The following is a 13,998-nucleotide window of genomic DNA, read 5'->3' on the forward strand; positions in this document are numbered from 1 at the left end:
TCAATTTAAGGAATAAACCCGAGCCTCACGCTCATCACCTGTGGAAGGCAGGGCTTCCAGTGAGGGCTGAATGAAAATGCACTCGACCTTATCATTTAGTGGCTCCTGATGTTATGCTGGGAAAACAGTTTGTGGGCACAGAAATACTAAATCATTTCAGAGTTTGCTGTATCCAATGTTTTTTAACTGAGTCATCTTCTAATCCAACATGGCGTAGCAGTATGACGTGTTTGTTGTTGTAAATGTTATGTTTCGTCTTTTTTTTGTATATATTGCAAAATATTTCACTCTTTTTCCATGTTTAAATTAAATATACCTTCCGGCAACCCGCCTCACCCAATGTGATACGGATCTGCTATTTTTTAGGCCTTATAGCTAGAACCTCCATCAGAACCTAGCCATCAGAAGCTAACCAGCTAATTAGCTACTAGCTATTTAGTCATTGTTAGCCACTGCTTTACCTTTTTAGCTCAGACACCAGCCGCTTTTTGCCTGGATAATACCTGCCAGTCTGCACAGCGCGATATCAACCCTGAGCATATCGGACTTTTTCTCCACTACATCACCGTATTCCTGCCGTAAGCTCTGGACCATTACACCAGATAATCGCAGCTAGCTAGCTGCTACCGAGTGGCCCAGCCTCGAAGCTACCCTTGAGCCAGGCCCATCTCCCGGCCTGCTCAGTGGACCCTATGATCACTCGGCAACACAGATGACGCCTCCCGGACTCTTCACTAAGACGACTAGAAGCCACTACATCACCGGATTCCTGCCGTAAGCTCTGGACCTTTGCACCGGAGTGGCTAATGCCCTTGTCCCGAAGCTAGCACCAGTTATCCTCGAGCCGGGTGTATCTCCCGGCTAGCAAACAAAATTACTCCAGCTACAATACCTCTTTTGCGTATTGGCCTGGACCCATTGTCGACACATAGCACCGCCGATCCATCACGACTGGTCTGCCGACGCAATTCCGTCCGATGTGCCCTCAACCGGCCTTTGCCAGACGTTGATGATGCCTTTGTCCCGAAGCTAGCACCAGTTATCCTCAAGCCAGGCGCATCTCCTGGCTAGCGTAGTAATGACTACCTAACGGCTTCCCTGTTTCATATATTGCTGTTCACTGGACCCTATGATCACTTGGCTACATAGCTGATGCCTGCTGGACTGTTCATTAATCACGGTACTCCATTTTGTTTATTTTGTTTATCTGTCGGCCCCAGCCTCGAACTCAGGCCCTGTGTGTAGTTAACTGACCCTCTGCCCATTCATCACCATTTTACCTGTTGTTGTTGTCTTAGCTGATTAACTGTTGTCTTACCCGTTGTTGTCTTAGCTAGCTCTCCCAACCTTTATGCCTCGCTTTATGTCTCTCTAATGTCAATATGCCCTGTATACTGTTGTTTAGGGTAGTTATCATTGTTTTATTTTACTGCGAAGCCCCTAGTCCCACTCAGCATGCCTCAGAACTCTTTTGTCCCACCTCCCACACATGCGGTGACCTCACCTAGCATAACTGGTGCCTCCAGAGATGCAACCTCTCTTATCGTCACTCAATGCCTAGGTTTACCTCCACTGTACTTGCACCCTACCATACCCCTGTCTGTACATTATGCCTTGAATCTATCCTACCAAGCCCAGAAATCTGCTCCTTTTGTTCTCTGTTCCCAACTCACTAGAAGATCAGTTCTGATAGCCTTTAGCCTTACCCTCATCCTACTCCTCTGTTCCTCGGGTGATGTAGAGGTTAACCCAGGCCCTGTGTGTCCCCAGGCGCTCTCATTTGCTGACTTCTGTAACCGTAGAAGCCTTGGTTTCATGCATGTTAACATCAGAAGCCTCCTCCCTAAGTTTGTTTTACTCACTGCTTTAGCACACTCCGCCAACCTTGATGTCCTTGCCGTGTCTGAATCCTGGCTTTGGAAGGCCACCAAAAATTCTGAAATTTCCATCCCCAACTACAACATTTTCCGTCAAAATGAGGAGTTGCAATCTACTGCAGAGATGGCCTGCAAAGTTCTCTCATACTTTCCAGGTCTAAGCCCAAACAGTTCGAGCTTCTAATTTAAAAAATGTATCTCTCCAGAAATAAGTCTCTCACTGTTGCCGCCTGTTATAGACCCCCCCTCAGCTCCCAGCTGTGCCCTGGACACCATATGTGAATTGATTGCCCCCCCCCCTCTATCTTCAGAGTTCGTTCTGTTAGGTGACCTAAACTGGGATATGCTTAACACCCCGGCCGTCCTACAATCCAAGCTAGATGCCCTCAATCTCACACAAATTATCAAGGAACCCACCAGGTACAACCCTAAATCCGTAAACATGGGCACCCTCTTAGATATTATCCTGACCAACTTGCCCTCCAAATACACCTCTGCTGTTTTCAATCAGGATCTCAGCGATCACTGCCTCATTGCCTGCATCTGTTATGGGTCCGTGGTCAAAAGATCACCCCTCATCACTGTCAAACGCTCACTACAACACTTCTGCAAGCAGGCCTTTCTTATCGACCTGGCCCAGGTATCCTGGAAGGATATTGACCTCATCCCGTCAGTAGAGGATGCCTGGTTGTTCTTTAAAAGTAATTCCCTCACCACCTTAAATAAGCATGCCCCTTTCAAAAAATGTAGAACTAAGAACAGATATAGCTCTTGGTTCACTCCAGACCTGACTGCCCTCGACCAGCACAAAAACATCCTGTGGCGTACTGCACTAGCATTGAATAGTCCCCGCGATATGCAACTTTTCAGAGAAGTCAGGAACCAATACACGCAGTCAGTTTGGAAAGCAAAGGCTTGCTTTAACAAACAGAAATTTGCATCCTGTAGCTCTAACTCCAAAAAGTTTTGGGACACTAAAGTCCATGGAGAATAAGAGCACCTCCGCCCAGCTGCCCACTGCACTGAGGCTAGGAAACACGATAATTTCAATTAGCATTTCTCTACGGCTGGCTACGCTTTCCTCCTGGCTACCCCAACCCCGGCCAACAGCTCCCCACCCCCAGCAGCTACTTGCCCAAGCCTCCCCAGCTTCTCCTTCACCCAAATCTAGATAGCTGATGTTCTGAAAGAGTTGCAAAACCTGGACCCGTGTAAATCAGCTGGGCTAGGCAATCTGGACCCTCTTTCTAAAATTATCCGCCGCCATTGTTACAACCCCTATTGCTAGTCTGTTCAACCTCTCTTTAGTATCGTCCGAGATTCCTAAAGATTGGAACCCTTACGTGTGCGTCCCCTTTTCTAACCTCTATGGGCTAGGTGGGACGCGCCCCACCTACTCAACAGCCAGTGTAATCCCGTGGCGCGATATTCAAATACCTTAGAAATGCTATTACTTCAATTTCTCAAACATATGACTATTTCACACCATTTTAAAGACAAGACTCTCGTTAATCTAACCACACTGTCCGATTTCAAAAAGGCTTTACAACGAAAGCAAAACATTAGATTATGTCAGCAGAGTACCCAGCCAGAAATAATCAGACAGCCATTTTTCAAGCTAGCATATGTCACATAAACCCAAACCACAGCTAAATGCAGCACTAACCTTTGATCTTCATCAAATGACATTATGTTATACAATACATGCATGTTTTGTTCAATCAAGTTCATATTTATATCAAAAACCAGCTTTTTACATTAGCATGTGACTAGCATTCCCACCCAACACTTCCGGTGAATTTACTAAATTACTCACGATAAACGTTCACAAAAAAAATAATTATTTTAAGAATTATAGATACAGAACTCCTCTATGCACTCGCAATGTCCGATTTTAAAATGGCTTTTCGGTGAAAGCACATTTTGCAATATTCTAAGTAGATAGGCTAGCTATTTTGACACCAACCAAGTTTGGCCCTCACCAAACCCCGATTTACTATTAGAAAAGTTTGATTACCTTTGGTGTTCTTCGTCAGAATGCACTCCCAGGACTTCTACTTCAATAACAAATGTTGGTTTGGTCCCAAATAATCCATAGTTATATCCAAATAGCGGTGTTTTGTTCGTGCGTTTAAGACACTATCTGAAGGGTAAATAAGGGTCACACGCCCGACGCGTTTCGTGACAAAAAATTCTAAATATTCCATTACCGTACTTCGAAGCATGTCAACCGCTGTTTAAAATCAATTTTTATGCCATTTATCTCGTAAAAAAGCGATAATATTCCGACCGGGAAAGAGTGTTTACGTTCAAAGAGAGAAAATAAAAACATCTCGTGCACGAGCCCCAGTCTGCTGGTCCTCTGACAGGCCACTATCCAAACACGCTAATGTGTTTCAGCCTGGGGCTGCCTCGATATCATTCAGCATTTTCCCGGGTTCTGAGAGCCTATGGGAGCCGTAGGAAGTGTCACGTCACAGCAAAGATCCTCAGTCTTCAATAAACAGAGCCAAGATGAACAAGAACTTGTCAGACAGGCCACTTCCTGTAAGGCATCTTATCAGGTTTTTGCCTGCCTTATGAGTTCTGTTATACTCACAGACACCATTCAAACAGTTTTAGAAACTTTAGGGTGTTTTCTATCCAAAGCCAATAATGATATGCATATTCTAGTTACTGGGCAGGAGTAGTAACCAGATTAAATCGGGTACGTTTTTTATCCGGCCGTGCAAATACTGCCCCCTATCCCCAACAGGGTAAGGGGGTGACACTCTAGACCCAAACTGTTACAGACCTATATCCATCATGCCCTGCCTTTCTAAAGTCTTCGAAAGCCAAGTTAACAAACGGATCACTGCCTTCTCTGCTGTGCAATCCGGTTTCCGAGCTGGTCACGGGTGCACCTCAGCCACACTCAAGGTACTAAACAATTTCATAACTTCCATTGATAAAAGACAGTACTGTGCAGCCGTCTTCATCGACCTGATTCCTTGATCCACCTCTACACAGACGCCACCATTCTGTATACATCTGGCCCTTCTTTGGACACTGTTAACAAACTTCCAAACAAGCTGCAATGCCATTCATTGCAAAACCAAACTCCTTCTGTGGCCAACAACTGCTCTTAAACGCTAGTAAAATTAAACGCATGCTCTTCAACCGATCTTACCTGCACCCGCTGCCTGACTAGCATCACTACTCTGGACGATTCTGACTTAGGTATTTGTTGTTGTCCACATTGTAAGTGTCTGGTTAGACTGTAAACTCTCCTTCCAGACTCATATTAAGCATCTCCAACCCAAAATTAAATCTAGAATCGGATTCCTATTTTGCAACAAAGCCTCCTTCACTCACGCTGCCAAACATACCCTCTTAAAACTGACTATCCTACCGATCCTTGACTTCTGCGATGTCATTTTCAAAATAGCCTCCAACACTCTACTCAGCTAACTGGATGCAGTCTATCTGTTTTGTCACCAAAGCTCTAATACCACTGCGACCTGTATGCTCTCGTCAGCTGGCCCTCGCTACATATTCGTCGCCAAACCCACTGACTCCAGGTCATCTATAAGTCTTTGCTAGGGCGCCTTCACTCAGCTCACTGGTCACCATAGCAACACCCACCCATAGCATGTGCTCCAGGAGGTATATCTCACTGGTCATCCCCAAAGCCAACACCTACTTTGGCCGCCTCTCCTTCCAGTTCTCTGCTGCCAATGACTGGAACGAATTGCAAAAATTGCAGAAGTTGGAGACTTATCTCCCTCACTAACTTTAAGCATCAGCTACCTGAGCAGCTTATCGATCGCTGCAGCTGTACATAGTCCATCTGTAAATAGCCCATCCAACTGCCTACCTCATCCCCATGTTTTTATTTACTTCTTTGCTCTTTTTGCACACCAGTATTTCTACTTGCACATCATCATCTGCACATCTATCACTCCAGTGTTCATTTGCTAAATTGTAATTACTCTGCTACTATGGCCTATTTCTTGCCTTACCTCCGTACTCCATTTGCAGACACTGTATATAGATTTTTCTATTGTATTATTGACTGTACGTTTGTTTTTCCCACGTGTAACTCTGTTTGTTTTTTTTTGTCGCACTGCTTTGCTTTATCTTGGCCAGGTCGCATTTGTAAATGACAACTTGTTCTGAACTGGCCTACCTGCTTAAATAAAGGTTAAAAAAATAAAATCTTACTTTTATTGACAAATGGATACTGTCATTAACGCGGTTCTATATTATTGTTAGGTGAAGTTATGGGCCAATTTGGCAAACACTTACTGTACAAACCCTCATTGTCACGCTGATGGAAAAGCTAGCCAAAAAGCATTTTACTGATTGAAGTGTTTAGGTATAAAGCAGTTGATTTGCGATGATGACACAACCATTATATTAAGCAGAACATTCAAACGAGCCTTACAATTATAATCCAAAGTAGTGTGAAATGCACTCATAAGCTTCCTGGAAATGGAGGTTACTCCCCTGAGTTTTCCCCCATTCACATTCAGAATACATTGTGGAAAAACTTAAATCTTTGCTCACCATTTTTGTTCCAGGCAGATATACTACATCCATAACTATCGGTTTCCTCATTAGCAGGGAGGAGTTTCTGCAATCAAATTGCATGTGCATCGCCCTCGTGCTGCAATTTTAGCAAACACAGAAAGGGGCCTATATTGGAGACAAAGTCTTCTGGCACAGTGCTTAGAGTTTCAACAACATGAATAACTTAATTTCTAGCCTACAATCATTGATGTTACTACTAATGTGAAAACAAGACTAAATATGACTATTCATTTTAAGGCGAATGTCAAATAATCTTAACATTCATTACAGACGTCAATTGTTGTACAACATTATGGCTACAGTGTTGGCATCATCCTTTTATAGGGATTACTGCTGTTGTGGGCCTTTAACCATCTGTCTGACTTTGTTGTTCACACAGGAGAGAGACGTGATTATCGTGGATCCTCTGGGGAGCCTCAACAGCCTCATGATGCTGACGAGGCAGAGAAGAGTCTCTCCAGATCAGAACACCTCAATAAACACCTGCAGAGATCCACAGGGAAGAGAACTCACTGCTGCTCTGACTGTGGGAAGAGATTAACCTCCTCATCGGGCATTAAAATTCATCAGAGAATTCACACAGGAGAGAAATCTTATAGCTGTACTCAATGTGGGAAGAGATGTACTACATCTGGCTCTCTGACTCTACACCAGTGAACACACACAGGAGAGAAATCTTATAGCTGTGGTCAATGTGGGAAGAGTTTTGGTCGATCTTGCCATCTGACTCTACACAAGAGAACACACACAGGAGAGAAATCTTATAGCTGTGACAAGAGATACTCTAGTAAAAGATCTCTGATCAAACATCAGAAACTACATACATGAAGGAATTGTTTCATGATATCAATGAAATGTAATCTCACAATGTAGAATGTTTTAACATTGTAGTAGGAGTATTTTAATGATGTCACAATGTAGAACCCTAAACGTTTGCCCCATTCAATTGATTTCAACATGATATGGATATTAGCCTCGGGGGGAAAATCCAGGCTCTGAATTGAAAGAGTACTATTTATGTGATTTAACAAAAAGTGACTAACAAGAAAAGAGTTGTGTTACACTTAACACGTTGTTGACTCACTTGAATCAAAATGTATCTGGCTGTTTTCTATAAATTGTCCTCTAACCAGTGATGTACACATTACTTCCATATTCTGTGTGGTTTTGGAGCTGTTCGTTTTAACAGGACGTGTAATCTTATCTTCCTCCTTTTGCACAATTGATTGCCAGCAGCATACCACCCTGCATCCCACTGCTGACTTGCTTCTGAAGCTAAGCAGGGTTGGTCCTTGTCAGTCCCTGGATGGGAGACCAGATGCTGCTGGAAGTGGTTTTGGAGGGCCAGTAGGAGGCACTCTTTCCTCTAGTCTAAACAATATCTGAATGCCCCAGGGCAGTGATTGGGGACAGTGCCCTGTGTAGGGTGCTGTCTTTTGGATGCGAAGTTAACACCCCTACTCACACTTATTGTAAGAGAAGGGGTGTTAACCCCAGTGTCCTGGCTAAATTCCCAATCTGACCCTCATACCATCACAGCCACCTAATCATCCCCAGCTTACAATTGGCTCATTCATCCCTCTCCCCTGTAACTATTCCCCAGGTCGTTGCTGTAAATGAGAACGTATTCTCAGTCAATTTACCTGGTAAAATAAAAAATATATATAAATTCCACATGATATCGATGAGTTATGAGAAATAAGTGTTGCGTTCCTTTGTTTAGCGACCCCTAAATTTAAATGTATCACTCAAATGTAGCTCACTGTCTTCTGCAGGTTGTCCTCTAATCAGTGAGGTAAAAGATATCTCCCATTTCCATGTGTTTATTTTAGTTGTTAGTTTCAACAGCACGTACAACCTGATTTCCCTAATCGATATCAGTGATTTATTGCTACTTGTCAAAACAACAGTGTTTTTGGTGCTTTTGCAGTTTATAAGATGCTTGTTTAAAAAAAATACAAGTAATATGATTATTGTGGCAGATGTTTGTGTATATAGCACATGTTATGTTTAGGTTTTCAATATATCACAAACTGTTTCTGCATATTGGTTATTGATTTAGACATGTTAAAACTGTGTTTTGACATTGGGCTATCCCACCTAGTAAAATGTCATTGAAAAGACGTTGAAAATAAGGCTATGCAACCAAATATGTTTAATATTTACATTTCATGTAACATTTAGTAATGATAATTATTTATGTAACCAAATGACCATTCTATTGACATTGTTGCCCTGCTTTTAGAATATCAGGGTTCATTCTCAGATGTGCCAACCCAAATGTACTAGAGCATGACATTGGGGACTGGACCCCGATCCAACAACATGCCTATCTAGTGAACCCTGAAAAGAGAGAGAAGATCCGCAGTGAGGTGGAAAGTTACTACGGATATTGCAGGAGTTTCCTCTTGAAATCAGACATGTCTGTGGCAAGGACAACTTGGTTGCTGATTGTCTCAAGGGTGGGCAGTCAAAAAGATTTGTGTTTTGTGTTTAGCCAGTGCGTTGCCATGCATCACAATTTATTTTAACTGCATGTTTTTCCGTTTTGGAGATGAGTTTTGTTTGGGCTCGTTCCAAGGGGACAAGAGTTCTAGAAGTTAGTGAGTTTTAGGAGGACGAAAGTTTTTAGGTTTTAGGATTCTATAGTAAGAAAAAGGAGAGAAAAAAATTATACGATTGTATATTATTATTTAGAATTTTTTTTTTTTATTGTTGACAGCCAGTTGACACCATGTTTATATTGTAGAAGGTGAAGCATTGTAGTTGATTATAATGTGAAAAGGAAGTTGTTTTCTATTGGTGGTGAGCAAACTTGTCCAACATAAATATAGGATATATTTGTTGTCTTTAAGGGGGAAGGTGTTACAGGCTTTGGTTTTTCCATTTATGTTTTGAGGTTGGACTTTAGCACGTCTAGCTCGTTAGCACGTCTAGCTCGTTAGCACGTCTAGCTCGTTAGCACGTCTAGCTCGTTAGCACGTCTAGCTAATAGCTCGTTAGCACGTAGGACGCACTGATTGGTGTCACCTCGTTAGTCAGTATGTGTTACACCTGTGCTGGCTTGTCCATCTCGTTAGTGGGAAGGTGTTTCACCTGAGCTGGTCCAGGTTCTATTTAAGTGCCCAGTGCTCCAGTTGTCTTGATACATGTGGAGAGTCAACACCTTTAGTTGCTCCACCTTTTTGGTTTGCTTCCTGTCTTTAAGTTTGGTGTGGGTTTTTCTTTTGTTTTCCTCTTCTTGGGCAGATTTAGTGGGTCTCATGGTGGGTGTCTTTTAGGTCCCAGTTGTTGTTACTTGTCAACTTTCAGTGGACATCCCCATAGTGTCTATCAGAACCCCTCCTAAAACCTCACCTGTTTAGTTGTGGTTGTTGTCAATGATTCTTTGTTAGTTCTCTTATCTATTTAAGTGACATTACTGTTTGTGTTTTTTGCTTTTTCCTCTTCTGTTTGAGCAAGATTTTAGATTTTTCTTGCTGGAAAACAACAAACAATGTAGTAAAACAAGCTTATATTTTGGGTTGGATATTGCATCCAATTGTTAATATTTTAATCAATGGCATTTCTTTAGGGTGCTCATTAGTCTTTCAGTTGTTAATCTTGTTTTTTATCCTCTGTTTGTTGTGTACTAAATATTCCTGTTTATTTTAATATTTTTTTCCCCCTGTGAAACCATTGCGTTGCATCCATGTCTGAAATGTGCTGTATAAATAAAGCTTGATTTGATTTAAACATATTGTAAAACAAATGAATCCAATGACTGACCAATCAAGACTATTTCCAAACCAATGAACAAATATGTGTAAAAGCAACACATTTCCTGGTTCATCTTAGTATGAAAAACAGTATCAATCCCACTTTTCCAACCTGCTGAAGGCGTGGTGGAGTGGTAAACACCACCCCCGGCTCTACCAGGGGCTTGAGGTGGTCTCCCACAGCTCTGCTTATGTCATGTTCTGTGGCCTTGCCGTTCCATTTCTTGACTGCAACACAGAAATAAACACATTTAGTCATATTATATAAAACACTCAGGGCTGGTTTCACAGACAAGGCTTAAGCTTAGTCCCAGACTAAAATGCTTGTTTGAGCTGTCTTAAGTCTGTGCAAGTCGCTTTGAGTTATCTTAAAATAGTGGTAGATTTAACCTGTCTGATCGCAAGAGTGAGGATTAGAGCTACTCCAGGACTAAATGGAAGATTAAATGAATCTTTCAAAGAGGCAGGTTTAACTTCTGCTTAGTGCTGTTTGTGAGGGAGCCTGGACTATGTGGAATGTCTAAATGAAGACCAACATGCACTACAGAGGCCAGCCAGACCAGTACTTGTGGATAGGAGGAATCCATTACATTACTTTGAACCGCTTTCGTATGTACAAAGAAAATGCATTGGAGATTATATCTCTGCTTGAGCCTAGACTTTCCTCTCTGTCTCAAAGAGGAAGGCCTTCACCCAAGTACCGTAACCATAACAACTGGTTTTCCATCAATGTTCAGGGTGGATGAACTCCTCATTTACAGTTGTCAAACATTGTTGCCCGTTGGAAAGGTGCAACTCAGGATGGAAGGATTTCCCTCAACTCTTCATTGGTCTCAGTTTCAGAGAGGACAACATAGTGGACAACTACTTGGTGACAGTGGATATTAGGGTGAAAAACATGGTCTACTAATAGTTACTACATAGTAATATGGTCTACTAATAGTTACTACATAGTAACACGGTCTACTAATAGTTACTACATAGTATCATGGTCTACTAATAGTTACTACATAGTGACACGGTCTACTAATAGTTACTACATAGTAACATGGTCTACTAATAGTTACTACATAGTAATATGGTCTACTAATAGTTACTACATAGTAACATGGTCTACTAATAGTTACTACATAGTAATATGGTCTACTAATAGTTACTACATTGTAATATGGTCTACTAATAGTTACTATATAGTAACATGGTCAGAGTAACTTTTTATTCACTCCAGACATAAATCCCACAACAGCTGAGCAGCAAAGATACAACAGAGCTCATATCCACACGAGAGGGATGGTCCAGCGTATGTTTGGACTATGGAAAAATAGATTCCAGTGTTTTCGCAATACATTTGGTTTCAAGCCAAGAAGATGCTGCAAGGTGATCATTGCTACAGCTGTGATGCACAACTACCTGAAGCAGCATTGCTGTCATGATCCTCCCATGATCAGCATCAAGCAGATGTACCCATGACTGAAACAGATGTATCCATGACTGTCCTGATCCTCCCATGATCAGCATCAAGCAGATGTACCCATGACTGAGGCAGATGTGATTGAGGCAGATGACTGAGGCAGGCAATGACCAACGAGGACTTGCACAGTTGCACAGAGTTGCTTCACATTGCAGCACTTCAACTAGATGAGATGCATTTAAATATGGAATGTATTCATTATGGCTTATTTTTGCTTTGATAATGTATGTTCTGTACAAAATTCAAATAGTGTGCAGCAAAATGAAATGAGTGACTAAACCAAGGCTGGTTTAAAATGTAGTTTGTGGTGATTAAAATACTCTCACTCATGAATATCCAAATGACAAAACATGTATTGTTTTACATAACATATTGTTCACCATGGCTGGTCATCACTTTTGTCTCATTACTGTCTCTTTTTAGGATCATACCTCTCTCTTCCAACTTCATATCCAATTCAACCTGGACAATTCTCATCTCATGTTCTTCCTTCAGATATTTCATTTTATGCTCATGAAATTCTCTGGTTAACGTTTCATGCATGGTGATCTTCTTTGTTCTCTGCTGAAAGGTGGTGGCAGCATCTTCTCTCAGGGATGTTATAGCAGATGTGGAGGGTTCACACTCACTGTGTACTCGCTCTTCCAACCTGTTCACATTACACCCTCACTGTGTACTGGCTCTTCCAACCTGTTCACATTACACCCTCACTGTGTACTGGCTCTTCCAACCTTTTCACATTACACCCTCACTGTGTACTGGCTCTTCCAACCTGTTCACATTCCACCCTCACTGTGTACTGGCTCTTCCAACCTGTTCACATTACACCCTCACTGTGTACTGGCTCTTCCAACCTGTTCACATTCCACCATCACTGTGTGCTGGCTCTTCAAACCTGTTGGTCATCATCTGGTATACAATCCAGAGGTTGGTCATCGTCTGGTATACCATCCAGAGGTTGGTCATCGTCTGATATACCATCCAGAGGTTGGTCATCGTCTGGTATACCATCCAGAGGTTGGTCATCATCTGGTATACCATCCAGAGGTTGGTCATCGTCCGGTATACCATCCAGAGGTTGGTCATCATCCGGTATACCATCCAGAGGTTGGTCATCGTCTGGTATACCATCCAGAGGTTGGTCATCGTCTGGTATACCATCCAGAGGTTGGTCATCATCTGGTATTCCAGAGGTTTCTGCTGCTCTATTATTCCATACAGGAAGTCACTCAATTCATCAGTGTTGTTTTGGTGGTAAATCGCTTTCTTCTGATCTCTGCTTTCTCTCGTTTTAAAGCCAGTTTAAGGTTCTTCCACAGAGTCTATAAAAGGCAGATAACATTTAATAATAAAAGTGATGTCACAAAAATATGAATATGAGAAATGTGTAATCCTGATAATAATGCAGATCTCACCTCTAGTTGTTGTTTCTTCTTGTAATCCTGATAATAATGCAGATATCTCACCTCTAGTTGTTGTTTCTTCTTGTAATCCTGATAATAATGCAGATATCTCACCTCTAGTTGTTGTTTCTTCTTGTAATCCTGATAATAATGCAGATATCTCACCTCTAGTTGTTGTTTCTTCTTGTAATCCTGATAATAATGCAGATATCTCACCTCTAGTTGTTGTTTCTTCTTGTAATCCTGATAATAATGCAGATATCTCAACTCTAGTTGTTGTTTCTTCTTGTAATCCTGATAATAATGCAGATATCTCACCTCTAGTTGTTGTACTCTTCTTGTGGTTACATTTCCATTGAATTCACTGCAAATTGCAGCCCAACCCGCTTGTTCTACTGCTCAGTAGCAGCAGTGTGACTCAGTTGGTAGAGCATGGTGTTTGCGACGCCAGGGTTGTGGGTTCGATTCCCACAGGGGGCCAGTACAACAAAATGCATGAAAATGAAATTAAATGTATGCATTCACTACTGTAAGTTGCTCTGGATAAGAGTGTCTGCTAAATGACTAAAATGTAAATGTACTTCAATAACTGGATGGTTTGACAACATTTGTTTTGGAGTGTTTTTTCATACACACTAAAGTTTTTTTGAACAAATTATTTTTGCCTCTGTAGTTGTTTCGTCTCCAGATTCACACCAGTATTGGTGTTTTCTATTCCGGGTTTTAATGAGCACCACTAGACCAGTGTAGTGTAGTGTAGTGTTAGCTAGCTACATAGTTGTCTTTGCTGTCTTTGTATCTAAGATAATTGTGTAGTTTAGAGTAATTATCGAGGTTACCTAGCCAGCTACACTTTCAAACAAAGTCAACAACGCAGCCACTGCTAGCTAGCCTACTTCACCAGCCAGCAGTACTGT

The sequence above is a fragment of the Salmo salar genome, chromosome 02, assembly GCF_965601325.2.
Source record: "Salmo salar chromosome 02, fSalSal1, whole genome shotgun sequence".
Lineage (NCBI taxonomy): Eukaryota > Metazoa > Chordata > Actinopteri > Salmoniformes > Salmonidae > Salmo > Salmo salar.